Source organism: Dromiciops gliroides, chromosome 4 (assembly GCF_019393635.1).
Source record: "Dromiciops gliroides isolate mDroGli1 chromosome 4, mDroGli1.pri, whole genome shotgun sequence".
In the NCBI taxonomy this organism is placed as follows: Eukaryota; Metazoa; Chordata; class Mammalia; order Microbiotheria; family Microbiotheriidae; genus Dromiciops; species Dromiciops gliroides.
Genome location: NC_057864.1, coordinates 259,437,882 through 259,459,609, shown reverse-complemented (window position 1 = coordinate 259,459,609; position 21,728 = coordinate 259,437,882). Strand labels below are relative to the sequence as shown.

General features: G+C 39.5%; 2 protein-coding genes across 4 annotated transcripts in view; one reads left to right on the top strand and one right to left on the bottom strand.

Moving 5' to 3' along the window:
• Positions 1-1,886, bottom strand: part of TMEM63B (transmembrane protein 63B) — a 42,047-nt gene extending 40,161 nt beyond the window's left edge. For 2 of the 3 annotated variants that reach the window (XM_043964153.1, XM_043964155.1), the window contains exon 1: positions 1,870-1,886. The gene's annotated coding sequence lies outside the window, so the exon portion shown is untranslated. Of the gene's footprint in view, positions 1-838; positions 962-1,869 lie in introns of those variants that run through there. The other variant, XM_043964154.1, reaches the window with a different exon arrangement.
• Positions 1,249-21,728, top strand: part of MRPL14 (mitochondrial ribosomal protein L14) — a 33,412-nt gene continuing 12,932 nt past the window's right edge. The window contains exon 1 of the mRNA XM_043964156.1: positions 1,249-1,364. The gene's annotated coding sequence lies outside the window, so the exon portion shown is untranslated. The remainder of the gene's footprint in view (positions 1,365-21,728) is intronic.

Sequence of the window (21,728 nt, the reverse complement as noted above, 5' to 3'; positions counted from 1 at the left end):
CTAGGCCCAGGCTCCGAACCAGCTGCCAGTTCAGCCTAGATCTTCCCCCTGCCCTCTCTACCAACCCTCGGGCGAGCGTCGAGAATAAGACTGCATTGTACTGGGGTGGAAGGACACTCACAACGATCGCGCTTACATAGAGACAGACAGACAGACACACTCACACTCACACACACCCATCAGGCTCTCTCGGTCACCCCGCCCTGCCACCCCCCTCCCTGGCTCAGTCCCCCCAGTCTGGGCCAGGGGACACAGAGTAGGCATACCGCAGCCCGGGGCCCGGCGCAGAGAAAGATTCCACTCGTGAGTGTGTTTGTGTGTGAGTGTGTGCGCGCTAGTGCGCGCTCGCGTGTTTGTGACTAGGGGGCGGCGGTAAAATCCACTGAGTCTATCAGATCATGCGACACTGTTTCCTCCTCTCTCCACCCCGCAAACAAACAATACTTCCCCCCAAACCCCCCAAAACAACAACAAAAAATACAACCCCAAACCAACAAACCAAGGCTTCGGCTGGGGGAAAGAGGGGGAGGGGAAGACAACAACATCTGGATTCCCGAAAAAAGGACGGGTCGGGGAAAGGGGAATGAACCCTGGAGGGCGCATCGTGGGGGAGGGTGCACACACCTGGACTGGGCAGGTGGGCGAAGATGTGGGGTGGGAGTCCCCGAACAGTTGGATGCCCGCGGGAGGGGTTTGGATACCGTGCACGTCTGAATCGCGGGTGGGGTTCGGGAGTTTTTTTGGGGGGTCCGCATAATTAGATTCTCCGGTTTTACACGGGAGGATTTTCGGGAATAAGGGGGTGGGGGCGCGGGGAGGGGGGGGGTCTCCTACTCACCCTCGGGCGCAGACTCGGCTCCCGCTCCGAGACTCGGGCCGGGGCTCGGGGCCGGGGTGGGCGGGGGCGGGGGGAGGGGGGTGTCGCTGGGCGGCTCGGGCTCCGGGCTCCTGAGGCGGCCGCGGCTCCCGGCTGGGGGAGGAGGGAGAAGGGAGGAAGGAGGCGGGAGGAGGGAGAGAGGGATTGGGTAGGAGGAGGAGGAGGGGCGGGGAGAGAGCGAAGTTAAGGGGGGGAGGGGGGGAGGCGGGGGAAGGGAGGGGGGAAGTAGGAGGGGGCGAGGCAGCGTAGCCGCCGACCGCCAGGGACCCGCCCCCAAACGCACACATGGCGAATACACGTACGTACGTACGCAGGCGTGGAATGGGGCCCGGGAGACCCTAGTACGCAAGCGCTCTACAAAGGCAGTGGGGGCGGGGTTGAGGGGCGCTGTGGAGACGCGGTGCTGGAGCTGGTGGGGGCGGGGCAGGGCACGGCACGCGTTTAACCTCCGGGACCCCAGTTTTCCTCTAACGCGGCGTTGAGAGCGGTAATGGCGGGGAGAGGTTTTTTTTTTAAGTTTTTCTTTCTTTTTGTGTTCCTCCACCTTACAGAGGCAACGAGGAAGGGAACTCAGCGTGGCGTAAATGCCAAGGTCCTGGTTAGGGGGAACAGGACCAGGGGGATAAGGGGTCCTGGTTAGGGGAGAAGAAGCAGGGGTTGATGGGGGAGGGAGTCTTGGTTGGAGTAAGGGAAGGGCAGAGAATGAGGAGGGAGGGGGATTTAGGGGGAAGATCTAGGGAAAGGGTTCTGGAAGGAAGCGTAGGGGACACATGGGAGAGAGGTCCCGGTAAAGGACAGCATGATGGGAGAGATCTCCCATGTACAGGGTGTAGGCTAAAGTGTTGTGTTGTGTCCCTCTGCTCCCCCAGACCTTCCTGGGGTGGTGGAGAATTGGCCGAACTGGGGGACATCAGCCAACATTTGCCCCTCATTCTACCTTCTTGCTCCAGACCCGTGGCCCCCATTACACCTGTATGGAGACGAGGACTCACCTGCCTTCCCTAGGAATAAGTAGCAGGGTTGCTCCCAGGGCGCTGGTGGATAGTAGAGGCTGGCTGTAGTTAAGGCATTGAGGATGGCAGTGGATCCTTTTGCTCTCGTGGCATCAGTCTGTCACAGCTGCTCCGAGGCTGCTGTGCCTCTTTTCAGTCACTGTGGTTTCCCCTCCTCTTCTCCCTCTCTCCCTCCCTAACTCTTGGTTTTCAGATGTTTCTTAGGTCTTTATCCAGTATGCTTATGATAGGGAGTGAGTCTTTTGCTTTATAAATTCAGTGCCCCTGATGGACGAATTAATTCTTTGAACTGCAGTTATTTCTCTGCATTCTTATTTCTCTAGAGATACAGAATCTCTCTGCCAGGGACTGAAATTGGTTAGGACATTACTTTGGAAAAGATTGGGAAGCCCCAATTTGTTCATCAGGTCCAGAAAACCATAGAACTGCCCTGACCCTATCCCATCCCCTTAGAAGTTTGGTGGAAGTAGTTTGAGGACTAGTGAAAGTACTACTTTCCATATAAATATATAAAAAATATAAAATTGATTTGGGTAGTTTGAAAATGTAAATAACTTCAAGTATTTAGAACTTTGCAAACCTTAAAAGCACCACATAAATGCTAACTATTATTACTATAATAAATTTCAGGCTGAAAGTTCCTGAAGGGGTCAACATTTATTCAATATATAGAACATATTGGGCAGTTATGGAAAGAACCCTAGAGTTGGTCTGGCCTCACCTTTACCACTTACTATTTGTGTGACCTGACTACTCTGAGCCGGTTTTTTTCTTTGAGGAAAATAATATATGTACTTCCTGCTGAGGAATGAAGTTCAAGTGAGACAGTAAAGTACTTTGTTACCATAAGGCATGCTTTGTGAATATGTTATTGTTGAGGACATTTTACTGAGTGCAAGGCCTAGAGATATTAGAAGTATAGCCCTAACCTGGTCAAACGACATCAGAGAATAACTACTATTCTGTCTTCCAAGCAGTCTTTGTTACTTCAGACAATGCTGGACTGTACCAGTTAAACAGTCTGGCTTGTCATGGTGATTGTTTGAACCCAAGTATAAGATTTACATTTCTTTCCTTTAAATTTTATCTCGTTAGATTTAACCAAGTTTCTAGCCCATTAAGGACATTTTAAAAAATTCTTATTCAGTCAGAATTAGACATGTTAGCTTAGCCCAGCATTAAGTCATCTGCAGATTGATAATAATCTTTGCCTTTATCTAAGTCATTGATAATTGTTAAATAGTACAGGGCCAAAGAGAAAGCCCAAGGGGAGATTGTGGTATAATAGAAAGAGTGCTGGATTAGAAGTCAGAGTACTTGGGTTCAAATCCCAGTGCTGGTGCTTGTCCCTTTATGACCTTGGGCAAGTCATGTCCTGTCTCTGGGCCTCAGTTTCCACATCTATAAATTGAAGGAGTTGGACCAGGTGATTTCTAAGGTCTTTCCTATCTCTATACGATCCTACATGATGTCTCCTCAGTATCTCTTTTTGGTCAGTTGATCCTTCCTTGAAGTGTTTGCTTCCTTTTAGAGATTTGTGATATTTCACTGCTTCAGTCTTTTGATTTTTTCCCCTGCATTGAATATTTGGTCTGTTGCCCACAGGAGGCATTGTTCAGATATATTGTCCAAAAATATTGGTTATTAGAGAAGCAGGGAGAAGTAGTGGAAGTATCCCTGAACTTGGAGTCAGGAAATAAGGGTTTGAATCCTGGCTCTAATACCTGTGTGTGGCCTTGGCCAAATCACTTAACTCTAAGCCTGCTTAACCCCAATTGCCTCACAAAAAAAAAAAAAAAGTGTTAGCATTTTTTTTTTTATACCTCTCTGTGAGGGCAGGGTGGAGTGGAAGTTCTTTAGTATCTGTGGAGTGGGGGGAGGCAGGAAAAGCTTAATGAAAGAGGTGGTATTGGAGTTTTAAAGGATGGGTAGGAATTCTATGGGCAGAGACTATATACTATGAGTATGAAGTGTCAATAAAGATGCGGGGGGGGGGGGGGGGAGCACGGAGAGTGGAGAATAGTGGGTGGTCCTATTTGGCAAGAGTATATAATGTATGGGATAGTATGAGATGGAAGCTGGAAGAAATTAAATGGTTTCAGATTTTGTAGGTCCTCAAGTTCCAGGCAAAATAGTTTGAAAGAAATGGGCAATAAAGAGAGACTGACATTTTTTTGAATGGATGAGTGGCATGACCAAGTTTATATTCCAAGAAAATAAGTCTGGCATCCATTAGAAGGATGGACTGCAGGTGGGATGACTTAAAATAATGCTGTGACAGTAATCAGGTAGCTGGTAGTGAGCCTATGCTGGGTTGGAGCAGTTGGGATAGAGAGGAGGGGACATGAGAAATATTGTGGAAGTGGATTTGGACAGACCTTTTGGGACTTATTGGATGGATACAGTAGATTAAGGAGACAGGAGTCCAAGAAAGGTTTTGAACAAGGCTGTTGCATTGATGGTGGTGACATTGATAGAAGCTGGATTACTAGATCATATACTTGGAGCTGGAAAGGACTTCAGTCCTCTCATTTTAGAGATGAAAAAACAGGCTCAGGGAGAGGATATGACTCTCTAAGATCGCACTGGTAAGTAAGAAGTAGAGCTGGAATTCCAGTCCAGGTAGTCTGACTCCAAATTGGCTCTTTTCATTATATCACAATACTTTACCAGAAAAGTTTGCTAGGACTCAAGAACTTCAACAAACCCCTTCAACAAACAAACCCTCTTAAGTTGAGCCTCCTCATTCATTGTGTAGGTGAAGAAAATGAGGCCCAGAGAGGCAATTAGTAACTCATCCACGGTCACAATGAGATGGAAGCCTAGGTCTTCTGAATGCAAACTTGATGCTATTTTCACTGCAGGAGGAGGAACAAGTTTAGGGGCAATGTAATCTTGATTTCGAAATTGAGTTTGAGGTATTGATGGGACAGTTCAGGTGAGAGCTTTGGAGCTCACTCAGGTCAGGTCTGGAAATAGAGATTTCAGAATCACCTAGGTAGAGGTGATAGTTGAACCCCAAGGAGCTACTTAAAGTAGCTTGTTCTGGGTTTTAATTCTTGGATTGGTGCTTGTTTTTGCATGTTTAACAAGTAGAAACCAGTGTGCCAAAGAGGAATCCAAGTCAGAGCAAAGAAATGTTTTAGGTCAGATATGGTAGTCTCTTATTAAGGAAGCTGCCAAATAGCATACTTCCTGTAAATTATTCATTAGTGAAACAAGGTTCAGATTAGGGAATAATTTTTTCAGAAATCATCTAGGGCTCTAAGGCAATTGGGAGTACAATATTTTTAGCTCCCCCTTAACTTTAAAAACATTATTAAGGCTAAGTAATCCTGAATCATTGTATTGATCCAGGAACAAAAGAAGAGAAGGGAGTGGGGTAGGATAGGATGTCAGTAAAATTCAACATTAAAAATTTCTTTTAAATGAATTTTTATTAATACTATTTGTTTTGACATGACCTAAATTTCTTTCTGTATTTTCCCCTTTTTTTTTTCAGAGAACTATTCCATATAGCAAAGGATTCTTTTAAAAATTAAAAAAAGGAAGAGTCTGAAAAAGTCAGCAAAACAATCACTGAAAAAAATTTGAATTTGTGGAATGTTCTGCATTTGTGGACCTCTAGTCTAGCTGTGTGACCCTGGGCAAGTCACTTAACCCCAATTGCCTCACTGAATGGAATAACCCCTCTCAAAGAGTTTTTATTCTGTTGGGGGAGACATGTACATAAATAAGTATAAAGAATAAATGACAGGGGGCAGCTAGGTGGTGCAGTGGATAGAGCACTGGCCCTGGATTCAGGAGGATCTGAGTTCAAATTCAGCCTCAGATGCTTGACACTTATTAGCTGTGTGACTCTGGGCAAGTCACTTAACCCCAATTGCCTCACCAAAAAAAAAAAAAAAAAGAATAAATGACAACTAGTTAGGGGCAGAGGGCACTTGCAGTTGGGGAATCAGGAAAACCTCCGTGTAGAAGAGGGTGCTTGAGCCGAGTCTTAAAGGAAGTGAGAGATTCTGTGAGTCAGAGGTGAGAAAGTAAGGTATTCTAGGCATGGAGTATGGCCAGTTCAGAGGCAACGATGAAGGGAAGATTTTAGAGAATATTCCAGCATGGCTGTTGTTGGAATTTTCTCATTCCTACCTTCAAGAAAAGGAAATGTACTTCATTTTGGACCTGTGGTTAGGCTTCTGTGTTTGCAGACAGAGAATCTTGCTTTGAATTGCTGCTCTACCACCCACTATCTTGGTTAAGTTGCTTCATGTCTTTGGACCTTATTTGTAAAGTAGATTTGGATTTGATGACTTCTAAGGTGCCTTCAAGGGCTTAAGTCTTTGTTGTTTTTTGTTTTTTTGTTTTTTAGTGAGGCAATTGGGGTTAAGTGACTTGCCCACGGTCACACAGCTAGTAAGTGTTAAGTGTCTGAGGCTGGATTTGAACTCAGGTCCTCCTGACTCCAGGGCCGGTGCTCTATCCACTGTGCCACCTAGTTGCCCCGGGCTTAAATCTTTGAACCTCATGAGGCTTTACAAAAGGAATATCTTTTGTTATACCATGTGTCTGGAATATGTCATATTGTAGATAGAGCTAAAAGGATTAAAATCTCAAAAATGCAATACCTTGCTCATAGGTGTTTCATTTTTCTTTTTTTGAAAAAAAAAAGTTTTCAACTAACTGTAGGTCATAGGATCAAGAGCTAGAAGGGATGGATCTTAGAAGTCATCTAGCCCAATCTCATTCAATAGATGAAGAAACAGGTCTATTTTGCATGATTTCACATGCATCATTGTTATCATTGCTTGCCTTCTCAATGGGTGGGGGAGGGACTGAGAGGAGGGAGACAATTTGGAAGTCAATTTTTGGAAAATGAATGTTAAAAAAAAAAAAAGAGGAAAAAAACAACAGGTGAAGTAACTTGTCCACATTCGCATATTCTTTTCCTCTCCTTAGTGTGTGTATAGGCTTGAGGAGCTAACTTTCCTTTTTACATGTTGAAGGAAGAAAAAGTGCATTTAGGGGGCTGTGTGTGTAAAAAAGATGAAAGAACTTGTTTGCAGATAATTAAAATTGAGCTTGTTTGTTGATGCTATGAGAAAACAAGTTCAGTAACTAGGAGTACCATTAGTTTTAGCTTTAGCTTTTGACCACCTAGCTTGTGATAGTGGAGAGGGCAGCTTATGATGGTAAAGATTTTTGTTGGAAGCCATAATTTTTTTTTCTTGTGAGACTTTTCTTCAAATAAAATAATGTATCTGTCCTACAAAGAACTGTTTTACAAAAGAGAAAGTGTTTGCTTATTTCATGCCAGTTGTGTGTGTGTTGGTGTTAAATGTTTGTGGCAAAAGTAGCATTTTAACATCATTATCAAGAAGAAATTCATAAAAGGATTGTTGAATGTGAAAAAAGCTTGTTACTGGGAAGAGTGTATTATAGCCTTTTAAAATTTTTCTAAAGTTCATTTTCATTGATTTGAAATGGTTTAATTCGGGTTCTGCCAGTAGGTATTAAGAAGACCTGAATGATTGCTAAAAGGGTGGTTGGGTTTGATTCTGAGATAAAACTAATCTGCTTAAGAGGGAAAGATCCTGTCTGTAAATCACCAGTGCTAATGGTCTAGACAGTTACTTTCTTTTTGGGTCTAGCAGAGCCTGTTAGTATTGCTCTTCCTTGGGAATGGGGGAATAACCTTAGAGTATCTTGTTCTTTGAAAATTTTTCTTCTCTCCTCTTTCCCAGCCCCCATTAATTTTATGAATAGCTGTCAGTTGGAAAAAAGTCTTTTGAGGAAATGGTAGAAACCCAAAGGTGGTACTAATATATTACCTCTTATTTATTTATTTATTTATTCGTTCATTCATTCGTTCATTCATTCATTCATTCAGGCAGGCAGGCAGGCAGGCAGGCAGGCAGGCAGGCAGGGTTAAGTGACTTGCCCAGGGTCACACAGCTAGTAAGTGTCAAGTGTCTGAGGCTGGATTTGTTCTCAACTTTTGTTTATACAAGCTTTCCAATTTCAGGTTTTTCTCCCTCCCTCCCTCCCTCCTCCTTTAGACAGCAAGTAATCTGATATAGGTTATATATATATATTATATTATATATATATTATATATATATAAAACATTTAACATTTCTGCATTAGTCATGTTATAAGAAAAAAATCAGAGCAATGAGGAAAAACCTCAAAATAGAAAAACAATAGCACCCAAAACAAAACAAATAGTATGGTTCAATCAGCATCTATACTCAACAGTTCTTTTTTTAATGAGAATATTTTAATCTTCCCTTTTTAAAAAAATTAATAAAGTATTTTATTTTTTTTCCCATTACATGTAAAGATAGTTCTCAACTTTTGTTTATACAAGCTTTCCAATTTCAGATTTTTCTCCCTCCTTCCCTCCCTCCCCCTCCCCTAGACAGCAGGCAATCCGATATAGGTTTTTTATATATATATATGGGTGTGTGTGTGTGTGTGTGTGTGTGTGTGTATATACACACACACACTCACACACGCACACACATAATAACATTAAACATTTCTGCATCAGTCATGTTATGAGAGAAAAAATAAGAGCAATGATGCAAAACCTCAAAATAGAAAAACAACAGCACCAAAACCAAAAGAAATAGTATGGTTCAATCAGCATCTATACTCCGCAGTTCTTTTTTTTTTTTTTTCTTTCCTGGATTTGGAGATCCTTTTCCATCATGAGTCCCCTGGAACTCTTCTGTACCATTGCATTGGTGAGAAGAATCTAGTCCATCACAGTAGATCAACACACAATGTTGATGATACTGTGTACAATGTTCTGGTTCTGCTCATCTCACTCATCATCAGCCCACGCAAGACCCTCCAGGTTTCTCTGAACTCCTCCTGCTCATCATTTCTTATAGCACAATAGTATTCCATTACATTCATATACCACAACTTGTCCAGCCATTCCCCAATTGATGGGTACCCCCTCAACTTCCAATTCCTTGCCACCATGTAAAGAGCAGCTATAAATATTTTTGTACATGTGGGTCCCTTTCCCCCTTCCATGATTTCTTTGGGAAAAAGACCCAAAAGTGGTAATGCTGGGTCAAAGGGTATGCACAGCTTTATCACCCTTTGGGCATAATTCCAAATTGCTCTCCAGAATGGTTGGATCAGTTCACAGCTCCACCAACAATGCATTAGTGTTCCATTTTTTCCATAGCTTCTCCAACATTTATTATTTTCCTTTTTTGTCATTTTAGCCAATCTGATAGGTATCAGGTGGTACCTCAGAGTTGTTTTAATTTGCATCTCTCTAATCAGTAGTGATTTAGAACATTTTTTCATATGGTAGCTTTGATTTCTTCATCAGAAAACTGTCTGTTCATATCCTTTGACCATTTCTCAATTGGGGGATGACTTGGATTCTTATAAATTTGATTTAGTTCCTTTTATATTTTAGAAATGAGGTGAGGCTGGATTTGAAATGAGGTCCTCCTGAATCCAGGGCCAGTGCTTTATCCACTGCGCCACCTAGCTGCCCCACCTCTTTTTTTTTTTTTTTTAAACCAGAAAGTCCTATGCTTGTAAAAATCTTTGTGTGTGGACTGTATGGGAAGAAGTTTGTTGTACTTCAGTGCATACACAGGGTTATCTTTGGATAGTTTCTTGGTTGGCTTTTTTTTTTTTTTTTTTTTAGTGAGGCAATGGGGGTTAAATGACTTGCCCAGGGTCACACAGCTAGTAAGTGTTAAGTGTCTGAGGCCAGATTTGAACTCAGGTACTCCTGAATCCAGGGCCAATGCTTTAACCACTGCACCATCTAGCTGCCCCTCCTGGTTGGCTTTTAAAGATCTGGTAATTATTCTAGTTTTTCATTGAACAGGATTGGTGCAGGTTCCTTGTCCTGTTTTCTGTTCTTACTGCTATTGAATTTAAAATAGCATGCTCAGTTTACTTCTTCTGGAGTCTTTTGGGATCTAGAGTATGTATGAAGAACTCAGAAACAGTAGCGAGGGTAGATTGTGTTGTCTTACCTAATCTGGGTAAATTCTTGAAGTTAGAGAACCCGTGGAACAATCAGTCATCTCAATTACAGGCTAATAATAATTCACTTGGGCTATTCTTGCTATTGTTACCCACGTAGCTGTAAGGAAATCTTCCATTGATTAACTAGGATGAAAAAGATGTTCTTGTATTAAATAAGTTTTTTTCATACTGTTTGGGGATATGAGAAGAATTTTGTTTCATATTCTAGTGTAGACTAGGAAGTGGTGTAAACAAATAACCCTGGGCACAGAAGTCACATTACGAGGACTCTTTAAAGTGAGAAGGAAATACCATCTGGCTCATCTTTCTGTGTAAACACATTTTTTGAGAAAATATTATATAGATTGTCTGAAGCAAGTTTACACTTGTTTCCAAGTCACTTTTTATATAATTATAGATTAAATTTTCATCTCCACTGTCATAACTTAATTTCAATTCTATTTAGATATGATTTGTGGAATTGGAGAATTTTATACAATTGAGAATGCATAGACATGGATTATTAGTGCTGCAAAAGACATTAGAGGCCATCTATTCCTGCCTGTTCATTTTGCATATGAAAAAACAAACCTAAAGAGGTCAAGCCCAGCACCCTACTAAGCAAGAGGGCTTTCTTGGTACTTTCAGGTAGTACCTGGCATTGAGTAGTAGACTTGGAAGTCAGGAAGACCTAAGTTCAAATCCAGCCTTAGATACTTTTTTTTAAAATGAATAAACATTTTTATTTATAGTTTTGGGTTCCAATTTTTATCCCTCCTTCCCTCTCTCCCTTCTCCCCTCCCTGAGGCAGTAAGCAGATATAGGTTATACATGTATGATTTTGTAAAACATTATCATATTAGTAATTTTGTATAAGAAAGAAAACTTGAATAAAAGAAAAAAAATGAAAGTAAAAAGTAGTGTGTTCCATCAATATCATTTCATTCTTTGGAGGTGGATAGTATGTTTCATCAATAGTCCTTTGGGATTGTCTTGGATCATTGTACTGTTGAGAATAGTCAAGTGTTTCACAGTTCTTCATCAAATAATATTGCTGTCTCTCTGTGCACAATGTTCTCTTGGTTCTTCTCTCTTCACTGTACATCAGTTCATACAAGTCTTTCCAGGCCTTTCTAAATCCTGCTTGTCATTTTTTATAACACAGTAATATTCCATCACCATCATATACCACAGCTTGTTTAGCCATTCCCTGATTGATGGGCATTCCTATTCTTGGCCACCACAAAAAAAGAGCTGCTATAAATATTTTTGTACAAATAGGTCTTTTTCTCTTTTGGGGGATTTCTTTGGGATAGAAACCTAGCAGTGGTATTGCTGGATCAAAAGGTATGCACAGTTCTGTAGCCCTTTGGGCATAGATCCAAATTGCTTTCCAGAATGGAAACACAACTCCACCAACAGTGGATTGGCATCTCAGCTTTCTCACATACCCTTCAACATCCACTATTTTCTGTTTTTGTTATATTTGCCACTAAAGCCTCAGATACTTAATAGCTGTTTGACCCTGGGCAAATTGGTGTTTCAATTTCCTAATCTGCAAAATGGGTATAAAGGCACCTACCTCCCAGGGTTGTTGTGAGACTCAAATGAAATAATGTAAAATGCTTTGTAAACATGAAAGTGATACATAAGTGGTAGCCATTATTGTTGCTGATATAACTTTTAGTGACTTGCTCAAGGCCACACAGCCAGGAAAAGAAAAGTAGAACCAGGCAAATGACCATAGATTATAGAGCAGTGGCATTTGTTCAGCACAGGCCTGATTTTAGGACAAGAAATAGTTTTTATTGATATCTTCTGTTTCTTGCATCATCATAGTTGTCCCGGGTATCTCTCTCTCTTTCCCTCCAAGAGAGCCATCCTATATAACAAATAGTGTTTTTTAAAGAGGAAAAAAATCAGCACAGCAGATCTATACTGTTAAAAAGTGTGAAAACATGAAATATATAACATTTATGGACTGCCCACCTCTGTGAAGGGGTAGGTTGGGGGTGTCCTCTCATATCTCTTCGTTTGAGTCCTGCTTGATCTTTATAATTTTGCTATATTAACTTTTGATTTTCTGGTGTATGGTAGTTCTTTCCATTTATATTATAGTTACTATGTATATTGTTTTCTTGGCTCTGCATCAGTTCATGTAGATCTTTCCATGTTTCTCTGTATTCATCACATGGGGGAATATGGATATTCAAGGAAGAATAGTACCTGTGGTGTGAGAGCTGCCAAGTCCTGTTTAGGACTGCTTTTCACCTTTGATGTCCAGTGATCACTCAACTCTCACCTGTGGCTCCAAAAAACTATAGCATGTGCAGCAGTCATACCCTGGTAAACTGTTTTGGTAGACAGGCTAAACTGGGTTGAGGGTAACCTACAGGCCTCAAGCCCATCACGGAGTTAGGGGGGTGTATCTATCCCAAGCATATGAAGACTTTCTCTGTTGGAATGGGTGGATGAGAACAGTGTGTTCCAACAACCATGATAGTGCCTGAAGCATATTCTGTGGAACACCTAGAGCTTGGTTAGTCATCGGAGAAGCCAGGGTCATCTGTTGCATTCTGAGCCTTGACCACTTGTCTTGACTTTGTCCTGCCACTGGATGCCCTGGCTCATCAAACCAGTGGCTAGGCCCTTGGTCTCCAGCACAAGAAGCTTGAGACAGTCCATTCTCTCCTCCCCCCACCCCCACCCCCAGCAGAGTGTAACTTTAAAAGTAGGCTGGAAATGAGCAAAAAGCAAAAAAAAGAACTCCAGTCATAGAAAGCTACTGTGGTGATAGAGAAGATCAAAACAAACTCAAAAGAGGACAACAATGTCAAAATTCTTACATGTGAAGCCTCAAAAAGAAACATAAATTGGTCTCAGGCCTCAAAAGAACTCCTGGAAGAAGATTTTAAAAATCAAATAAGAGAGGTAGAAGAAAACTTGGGGAAAAGAAATGAGAGTTATGCAAGAGAATTGAAAAAAAAGTCAGTAGCGTGGTAAAGGAAGCACAAAAAAAATGGGAGAAGATGTGCAAAAATTCACTGAAGAAAACAGCTCCTTAAAAAGGAGAATTGATCAAATGGAAAAGGAGGTACAAAAGCTAACCCCCCCAAAACAATTCCTTAGAAGTTATTATTGGGGGGGGGTAGCTAGCTGGTGCAGTGGATAAAGCACAGGCCCTGGATTCAGGAGGACCTGAATTCAAATCTGACCTCAGACACTTGACATTTACTAGTTGTGCGACCCTGGGCAAGTCACTTAATCCTCATTGCCCTAAAAAATAAAATAAAATAAAAGTAATAATCTATTTTTTAAAAAAGTTATGATTAGGGAAGTAGAAGCTAATGACTCCATTAGATATCAAGAACCAAAAAAAAAAAAAAAAAAGAAGAGGGCAGCTAGGTAGTGCAGTGGATAGAGCACGGGCTCTGGATTCAGGAGGACCTGAGTTCAAATCTGACCTCAGACACTTAACACTTACTGGCTGTGACCCTGGGCAAGTCATTTAACCCCAATTGCCTCACAAAAAAAAAGAAAACAAAAAACAAACAAAATCAAAAGAATGAAAGAAAAAGAAGAAAATGTGAAATATCTCATTAGAAAAAACAACTGATAGCTTTAGCAATTAGAGAAGAGAAAGGAATTAGAGGAATTAGAATAGGCAAGGAGGAAACAAAACTATCACTCTTTGCAGATGATATGATGGTATACTTAAAGAATCCTAGAGAATCAACTCAAAAATTACTTGAAACAATTAACAACTTTAGCAAAGTAGCAGGATATAAAATAAATCCACATAAATCATCAGTATTTCTATACATGACCAACAAAGTCCAGCAGCAAGAGATAGAGAAATTCCATTTAAAGTAATGGTAGATAATATAAAATACTTGGGAGTCTACTTGCCAAGACAAACCCAGGAACTCTATGAACACAACTACCAAACACTCTTCACACAAATCAAATCAGATCTAAATAATTGGAAAGATATCAATTGCTCATGGATAGGCAGAGCTAATATAGTAAAAATGACAATACTGCCTAAATTAATTTACTTATTCAGTGCCATACCAATCAGACTACCTAAAAATTATTTTATAGAGCTAGAAAAAATAACAACAGAATTCACCTGGAAAAACAAAAAATCAAGACTATCCAGGGAAATAATGAAAAAAAAATTCACAGGAAGGTGGGTTAACGGTACCAAACCTGGAGCTTTACTATAAAGCGGCAGTCATCAAAACTATCTGGTACTGGCTAAAAAATAGAGTGGTAGATCAATGGAATAGGCTAGGCTCAGGAAATGCAGTAGTAAATGACACTAGTAATGTAGTGTTTGATAAACCCAAAGACTCCAGCTTCTGGGATAGGAACTCAGTATTTGACAAAAACTTCTGGGAAAACTGGAAGATAGTATGGCAGAAATTAGGCATAGACCAACATCTTATACTTTATACTAAAATAAGGTCAAAATGGATACATGATTTAGACATAAAAGGTGATACCATAGGTAAATTAGGAGAGAAAGGAATAGTCTATCTATCAAATCTTTGGAAATGAAAACAGTTTATGACCAAACAAGAGATAGAGTATATTATAAAATGTAAAATGGATGATTTTGACTACATTAAATTAAAAAAATTTTGTACAAACAGAAACAATGCATCCAAAATTAGAAGGGAGGCAGAAAGCTGGGAAACAATTTTTATGGCCAGTACTTCTGATAAAGGCCTCATTTCTAAAATATATAGGGAACTAAATCAAATTTATAAGAATCCAAGTCATTCCCCAATTGAGAAATGGTCAAAGGATATGAACAGGCAGTTTTCTGATGAAGAAACCAAAGCTATTCCCATATGAAAAAATGCTCTAAATCTCTAATGATTAGAGAGATGCAAATTAAAACAACTCTGAGGTACCACCTGACACCTGTCAGATTGGCTAAAATGACAAAAAAGGAAAATAATAAATGTTGGAGAAGCTGTGGGAAAATTGGAACACTAATGGATTGTTGGTGGAGCTGTGAACTGATCCAACCATTCTGGAGAGCAATTTGGAATTATGCCCAAAGGGCGATAAAGCTGTGCATACCCTTTGACCCAGCAATACCACTTTTGGGTCTTTTTCCCAAAGAAATCATGGAAGGGGGAAAGGGTCCCACATGTACAAAAATATTTATAGCTGCTCTTTACGTGGTGGCAAGGAATTGGAAGTTGAGGGGGTGCCCATCAATTGGGGAATGGCTGGACAAGTTGTGGTATATGAATACAATGGAATACTATTGTGCTGTAAGAAATGATGAGCAGGAGGAGTTCAGAGAAACCTGGAGGGTCTTGCGTGAGCTGATGATGAGTGAGATGAGCAGAACCAGAAGAACATTGTACACGGTATCATCAACATTGAGTGTTGACCTACTGTGATGGACTATATTCTTCTCACCAATGCAATGGTACAGAAGAGTTCCAGGGAACTCATGATAGAAGAGGATCTCCAAATCCGAGGGAAAAAAAAAAAGAACTTTGGAGTATAGATCCTGATTGAACCATACTATTTCTTTTGTTTTTGGTGCTCTTGTTTTTTTTTTCTATTTTGAGGTTTTTCATCATTGCTCTGATTTTTTCTCTTATAACATGACTGATGCAGAAATAGGATTAATGTTATTATGTGTATATATATATGTGTGTGTATAGATATATATATGTATATAGATATATAGATATAACCTATATCAGATTACCTGCTGTCTAGGGGAGGGAGGGAGAAAAATCTGAAATTGTAAAGCTTGTATAAACAAAATTTGAGAACTATCTTTACATGTAACAGAAAAAATAAAATACCTTATACGTAAAATTAAAAATAAAAAAATATTTTAAAAAAAACTAAGTCAAAAAAAAAAAAAAGAAAAACAACTGACCTGGAAAGTAGATTCAGGAGAGATAATTTAAGAATTATTGGACTGACTGAAAGCTATGATCAAAAAAAGCCTGGATAGCATCTTTCAAGAAATTATCAAGGAAAACTGCCCTGATATCCAAGAATCAGAGGGTAAAATAGTCATTCAAAGAATCCATTGATCAACCAAAAGAGCTCCTAAAATGAAAACTCCCAGGAATTTCATAGCCAAATTCCTTTTTATTTGAAGAACTTTCTCCTGATTCCTTGCAGAATTTATTGTTTCTTATTTGAATTATTAAATTTAACCACTATGTGTCTTGGAATTTATAGTTTTGATTTGTTTTTCTGGAAGTAATCCATGAATTCTTTCCATTGTTAATTCATTTTCTGTGTTCTAAAGTTCTGGATAATTCTCTTGAATCATATCTTTCAATATGGTGTTGAGATTTTTTGCACAGGTTCTGGAACATAGTAGGTACTTAATAAGTCTTGTTGAATTTTGTTTCAGGAAATGTTTCTCAGACAGTGTGGACTCAGTCTTGGGTTGGGCCCCCCCCATCATGATGATTATACTTCTTTCAGATGCATAGCACTTTATAATTTGTAAAGGGCTTTTCTTATAAACCCTGTGGAGCAGATTGGGCAAATCTTATTCCCCCCTTCATCACCTTATTAAAGCCTTATTTGGTGAATTGCTATGTGATAATCTGCTTAGGCCATGTATACAATACATGGACCAGAGATTATAAAATTTTAAATATTTTTAAGCCATCAGAAAACATTCTTCTCTCCCTTCTTTCCATTGTTCTCTCCCCTGTCTACTCCTCCAAAAATATGTTGTGGAAATATTTAAGGGAAAGTAGAAACATGTAAAATTTGTTTGAATACTTTCCATTTTTTCCATTCTGCTCTTCAGCAGCCAGTTTGCAACCTTTATCTCTACAGTCTTTAGACTTGCACTTAATCTATCCTGACCTCTTCGAGCAAGCAGTATATTAAGCTCCTATTTCCTAATCTCTCTAGGAATAAGTGGATACTATTGCTACTGTTCTCTCAACTTCTATTGCTTTGAGGCCTAATTGGGAGGACAGGAATGTTTCCTAAGTTTCTAGATCAAAAAAGTAGCCTTCCTCACCTAGAGGAAGCACGTGAGCAAGAAGCGCTCAAGTCTCTCTTCCTTCTCTTGTGAAAATGGCCGTACCCTTTGAGACAGAAATACATTCATTTTGCTCTTGTGTTTTAGAATCGTGCACTAATGTTTGTACCAAATGGCCACAGTGTGCTAGAATTATACTGTCCTCATACTGTAGATAGCGTGATACAGAAATTTTCCTATTTTCTCCTTTTCAGAAATTGCTTTAGGGGAATAAATAGCTTGTTAGCAGCAAGAGATGGATGCCTTCTTTCAAATACCTCAAATATTTTATTCTAAAAAATTTCATAATGCCCCAAATTGCAGTTTTTCAGGAAGAAATCTTTCTGGGAAAAACCTACATTTCTCTTCTTCCTGCTCACGTACTAGGATGCAGGTACTTTCTTAGGAGAGCTTGTAATCTATGAATACACAGATAGGGACATGGATGCAAAGATAATTTAGTTGGTATGGTGTTTTATCTGAAGAAATGGGCCTGTTTCATTGCCAAATGAAAGTCAAGCGTAGTATACATTTCTTGAATGGAGTCATGTAGCTGTTGGCTTGAAATAGTGATTTCTTATCTAAGAGGTAGAATGGTATAAGTGGATTTGTAGTAAAAGGATTCAAGTATGAAATTTGACTCTGCCCCTTTAATACCTGTGTAACCCTTGGGCAAGCCTTTTATCTCTCTGAGCCTATTTCCTCATCTGTAAAATGAAGAAGTTGGACTAGGTGGTATGTGGTCCCTTTCAGCTCTAAATCCAGTGGGCAGTACTTGATAGCGTCCCCACTCCCTCTTCCAGTATGTAGAACAGACTTACTTAAGAGCCTGGTATGTTCTTAGGTGTGAGGCGGTTATGTTAACTGTGCTGTTAATTGTGAGTCAGGAGACTTGCTTTTTTTGAAGGCTTGGGATTTTTCAGTTCCTAAATCTGACCTCCTGAAGAAAGAAGTCATTGGTGCCATTTAATTAATAGGATTGGGTTGGATTTGGATACAGAGGCCTTAATCTCCAGATGGTCCTGAAGATGTATTAAAGGGCAGTTCTCTAACCTGATCAATTACCTGATATTTACTTTGCCAGTTATAAAAGAAATATAAGGAATTTATAACAGGCAACATTTTAGTTGTACTTCAGTATTTAAAAAGAGAAATTTTATGGAAATATTGAAGTAGAGGCATCTAGTCTTTCCTTCCAGGAAAAGGTGGTATCATGGGTGTTAGGAGAGGCTTTCTGGAAGAGGTTTGAGCTGGATAGAAGTGAAGTGGGTTGAGATGAGGGGTTTAAGGAACAATTAGGAAATTAGGGTTTATAGCAAATGACTGGAAATGGGAGACTTAAGTCTCAGTTTTTTGTTTGTGCAAAGGTCTGAAGTAGTGGCTTCAGTCATGTCCTCAAGCCAGTTTGATCTAATTCCAGTTTCTGGGGGTCTCAAGGGTTCATTTGTAGTTCTTGGGCTAAATGTAAATGTCTTGTATTCATTTGAAGTGTTGGACTGCTGGAGAATGTCGCAATGCTCTGGAGAGTGGAACGTGGGTAGTGATGTATTAACCCTAAATCTCTCTTAGGAGAAATTAAATAGTTACTTTCTGTTCTTACTCCCAGGTTTTCATGTGGGTCTGCTGTAGGGGGTTGTGAGTGAGCACTTTAAAAGCTCAACTGAGAAATTGTCTCAAAGTTGTGGTAATGGTTGTACATGATCTACATCAGACCATGTTTCTTTTTTTTCCCCCAAGTAATGTTTTCATTTTATTGCAGACCATGTTTCAAGACATTGGTTTTTTTTTTTAATTTACTTTTTATTTTAAAGAGGAAGCTTTGGAATAAAGTAGATAGATCATTCTCCCTAGGTCTTTAGTCTACATTTTAGCTGACAGTGCAAACACTGGGATGAGTAAAATGTGTGTCTGCTGTCAGAGTGGAAACTGGTTTGGCTTCTGTAACATGAATGATTTAACAGTTGGAATAAGATTCATATTTGAATTTTAAATAGCTATGATAGTTCTGAGAGCTACAGAAAGAGAAATGGCAATCTTTTACAAAAGGATGCCTCTTCTTAGTCAGATATTCAAGTTCTAGAAACTGAGATGCTTTTATGTGGCACTTGATCTTTCTATCATTTTGGAATGAAGATTTCTGATTTTTGTTGGGCTATTTCAGGGTGTTTCTTAGAGGTTCTTTGGGAAAAAATAGTAGTGGTAAGAGCTGTGGGGTTGGAGTCAGAGTACCTGGGTTTAAATCTTGGTTCTCCCAAGTAACTTATCTGTGTGACTTTTGGCAAGTCATTTGAACTTCTTTGGGTCTCAGTTTGCTCATCTGTAAAGCAAGGTTGACTAGATGACTTTTTTTTTTTTTTTGGTGAAGCAATTGGGGTTAAGTGACTTGCCCAGAGTCACACAGCTAGTAAGTGTTAAGTGTCTGAGGCTGGACTTGAACTCAGGTCCTCCTGAATCTAGGGCCAGTGCTCTATCCACTGCGCCACCTGGCTGCCCCAACTAGATGACTTCTAAAGGCCTTTTTTTGGTTGTTCTATGTTAAGCTGTTTCCCTAAGGATATGAGAGAGTGAGATTAGGAATGGGGGGGGGGGAGCTGGATTTAGTACTTAGTAAATATTTATTGAGCGCTCAGGTAGATATCCCTTTCCAGGTAAGTGGCATTTTTTTTCCACCCGCACTAATAAAATCTTTTCTATAGTGCTTTGAACTTGTGGGAAGAAAGACATTAAATGTAAATACTGTAGCAGTGGAAACATGGATGTTTATTCACCTGAATTCTTGAATTCTGTCAGTGGTGGTGTTTTCTTGTGGTAAGGTAGGCCTGTGGCTGTGCCTTTGTTGGATACTTGTCTGGATTTCCTTTCATCCCAGACCTAAACAATGACTGAGGTTAGGAAGGAAGGAGAGGCACCATTATTGTATGTGATAAAGGTTGCAGTATTGAGTTCTGTGAGGCAGTTGGGCCAAACCTCTTGAAGGTCCAAGTCAGCCCTTACAGAATGTAATCTTTGTAAAGGCCATTTTGTTCTGCCCTCCCTATATTTTATTCTGTTCTAAAGGTTGTTGATACCCGTGAGACCAAACAAAAGCCCTGTATTGTCCTTTTTTTTTAATAAAATTTTTAATTGATATTTTTGTGTTTATTTTTATGTCTACATTCCCACTATCTACCCTCACCCACTCTCAGAGAGCCATCCCTCATAATGAATAACAGAAAAGGAAGAAATGGGAGGAAAAGTTCTACAAAGACTATTGAATAAATAGATAAAGGCTGACACTATATGCAGTATTACACACTTCTGGTCCCCCACTTCTGAAGTGGGAGATGTCTTCTCATATCTCCACTTTGTGGCCAACATTGATTATTAGTTTGAAGCTGAAGCATTGAGTTTCAATTGTTTTGTTGCTGTTATTCTTTCCATTTACATTGTAGTCACTGAACATATTGTTTTCTTGGTGTAGCTTCACTTTGTATCAGTTCATATAAGACTTCCATGTTTCTGTGTTAGTCATGTTAATTGTTTGTTACGGCACAGTAATAGTCTATTCTGTTAATGTGCTACAGTTAATTTAGCCATTTTAGTCATTGGGCAGCTACTTTGTTTCAAATTCTTAGCTACCACAATAGTTCTATAAATGACATATCTTTTTTTTGTCATCTTGTTTGCTTTTTTAAAAAAAAATATTTTATCTGTCCTCCTGAGTGTTACAGCTTATTTAACCTGTGGTGTGCAAGGTACATACTTAGTCAAGATATGCCAATAATTTAATTGATCTTTTCAGGTTATGCCCATATTTCAGAGTCCATCTTAAGTCTCTGGTGTTTACTATTTATTTAGTCAGTGACTTTGCAAACAAAATTAGCTTCTTGGCACCTAATTTTCCTATGACCACCCTATGATACAATGGTGTTGCTTTGATTTTTCTTCAGAGAACATCCTAAGAGGAAGCCAGTAATTACAGAATATAAATGGATTCCTTTACTTTATTTTGTTAGTTTACTTTAAAAGTTCTTACTTTTTTCTCTGGAAAAAAAAAGAATATAAACAAATGGATAATTACTGTAGTTTGTATTTGATTAGCTCTTCAAAGCTTCAAAAGCACTTTCACATGAATTATCTCTTTTTGTCCTAAAGAACAAACTTGTAACCTGTAAGTAGAGTAAATATTATCTTCATTGGATGAGGAAAATGATGTTTAGAAAAACTAAATGACTTGCCCAATGTCTAACAGTTGGCAGAATAGGGACTCAGACTGGGATGTGCTCACTCCCAGATTTTTGCTGGCATATTCTTACAAAATGTGGGACGGCATTGGGAAGGAGGAAGGATGGCTTGGCTCTGTTGCCTTTTTCTTGACCAAGTTCAGAGATTGAGTAGACAGGTGTTTTCAAGTTTCTGAGGGGGCATAAGTAAAAGATGACCGTGCCTTTTGGGTTTTTTCCCTTTGAATACTAAGTAACTGTGTCTTCTTGTGATATTAGAATGGTGATTATGGGAATTAGGTGGTGAAAAAATGCCCTTTGGGGGAATTAACTTTGGGGTTCAGTTGGTGAAAACTGCCTATAGATTCTTTGAGAAAGTACCTAACACACACCCCTCAGCTACTTTGAATTCTTAACTCTTACATTTAGGGGAAAGGGTGACATGACAACAAACAGATTAGTCAAAACATTTGGATGCCATTATTTAGATAATCATTGTTGGATAATTCTTCTCTTCTGGCAAAATCCAGTTCTAAGAAAGGCATATAAACATTTGTTTATATTTGTTTATCAGAGGTATTTACAAAATGCCTTTCTGT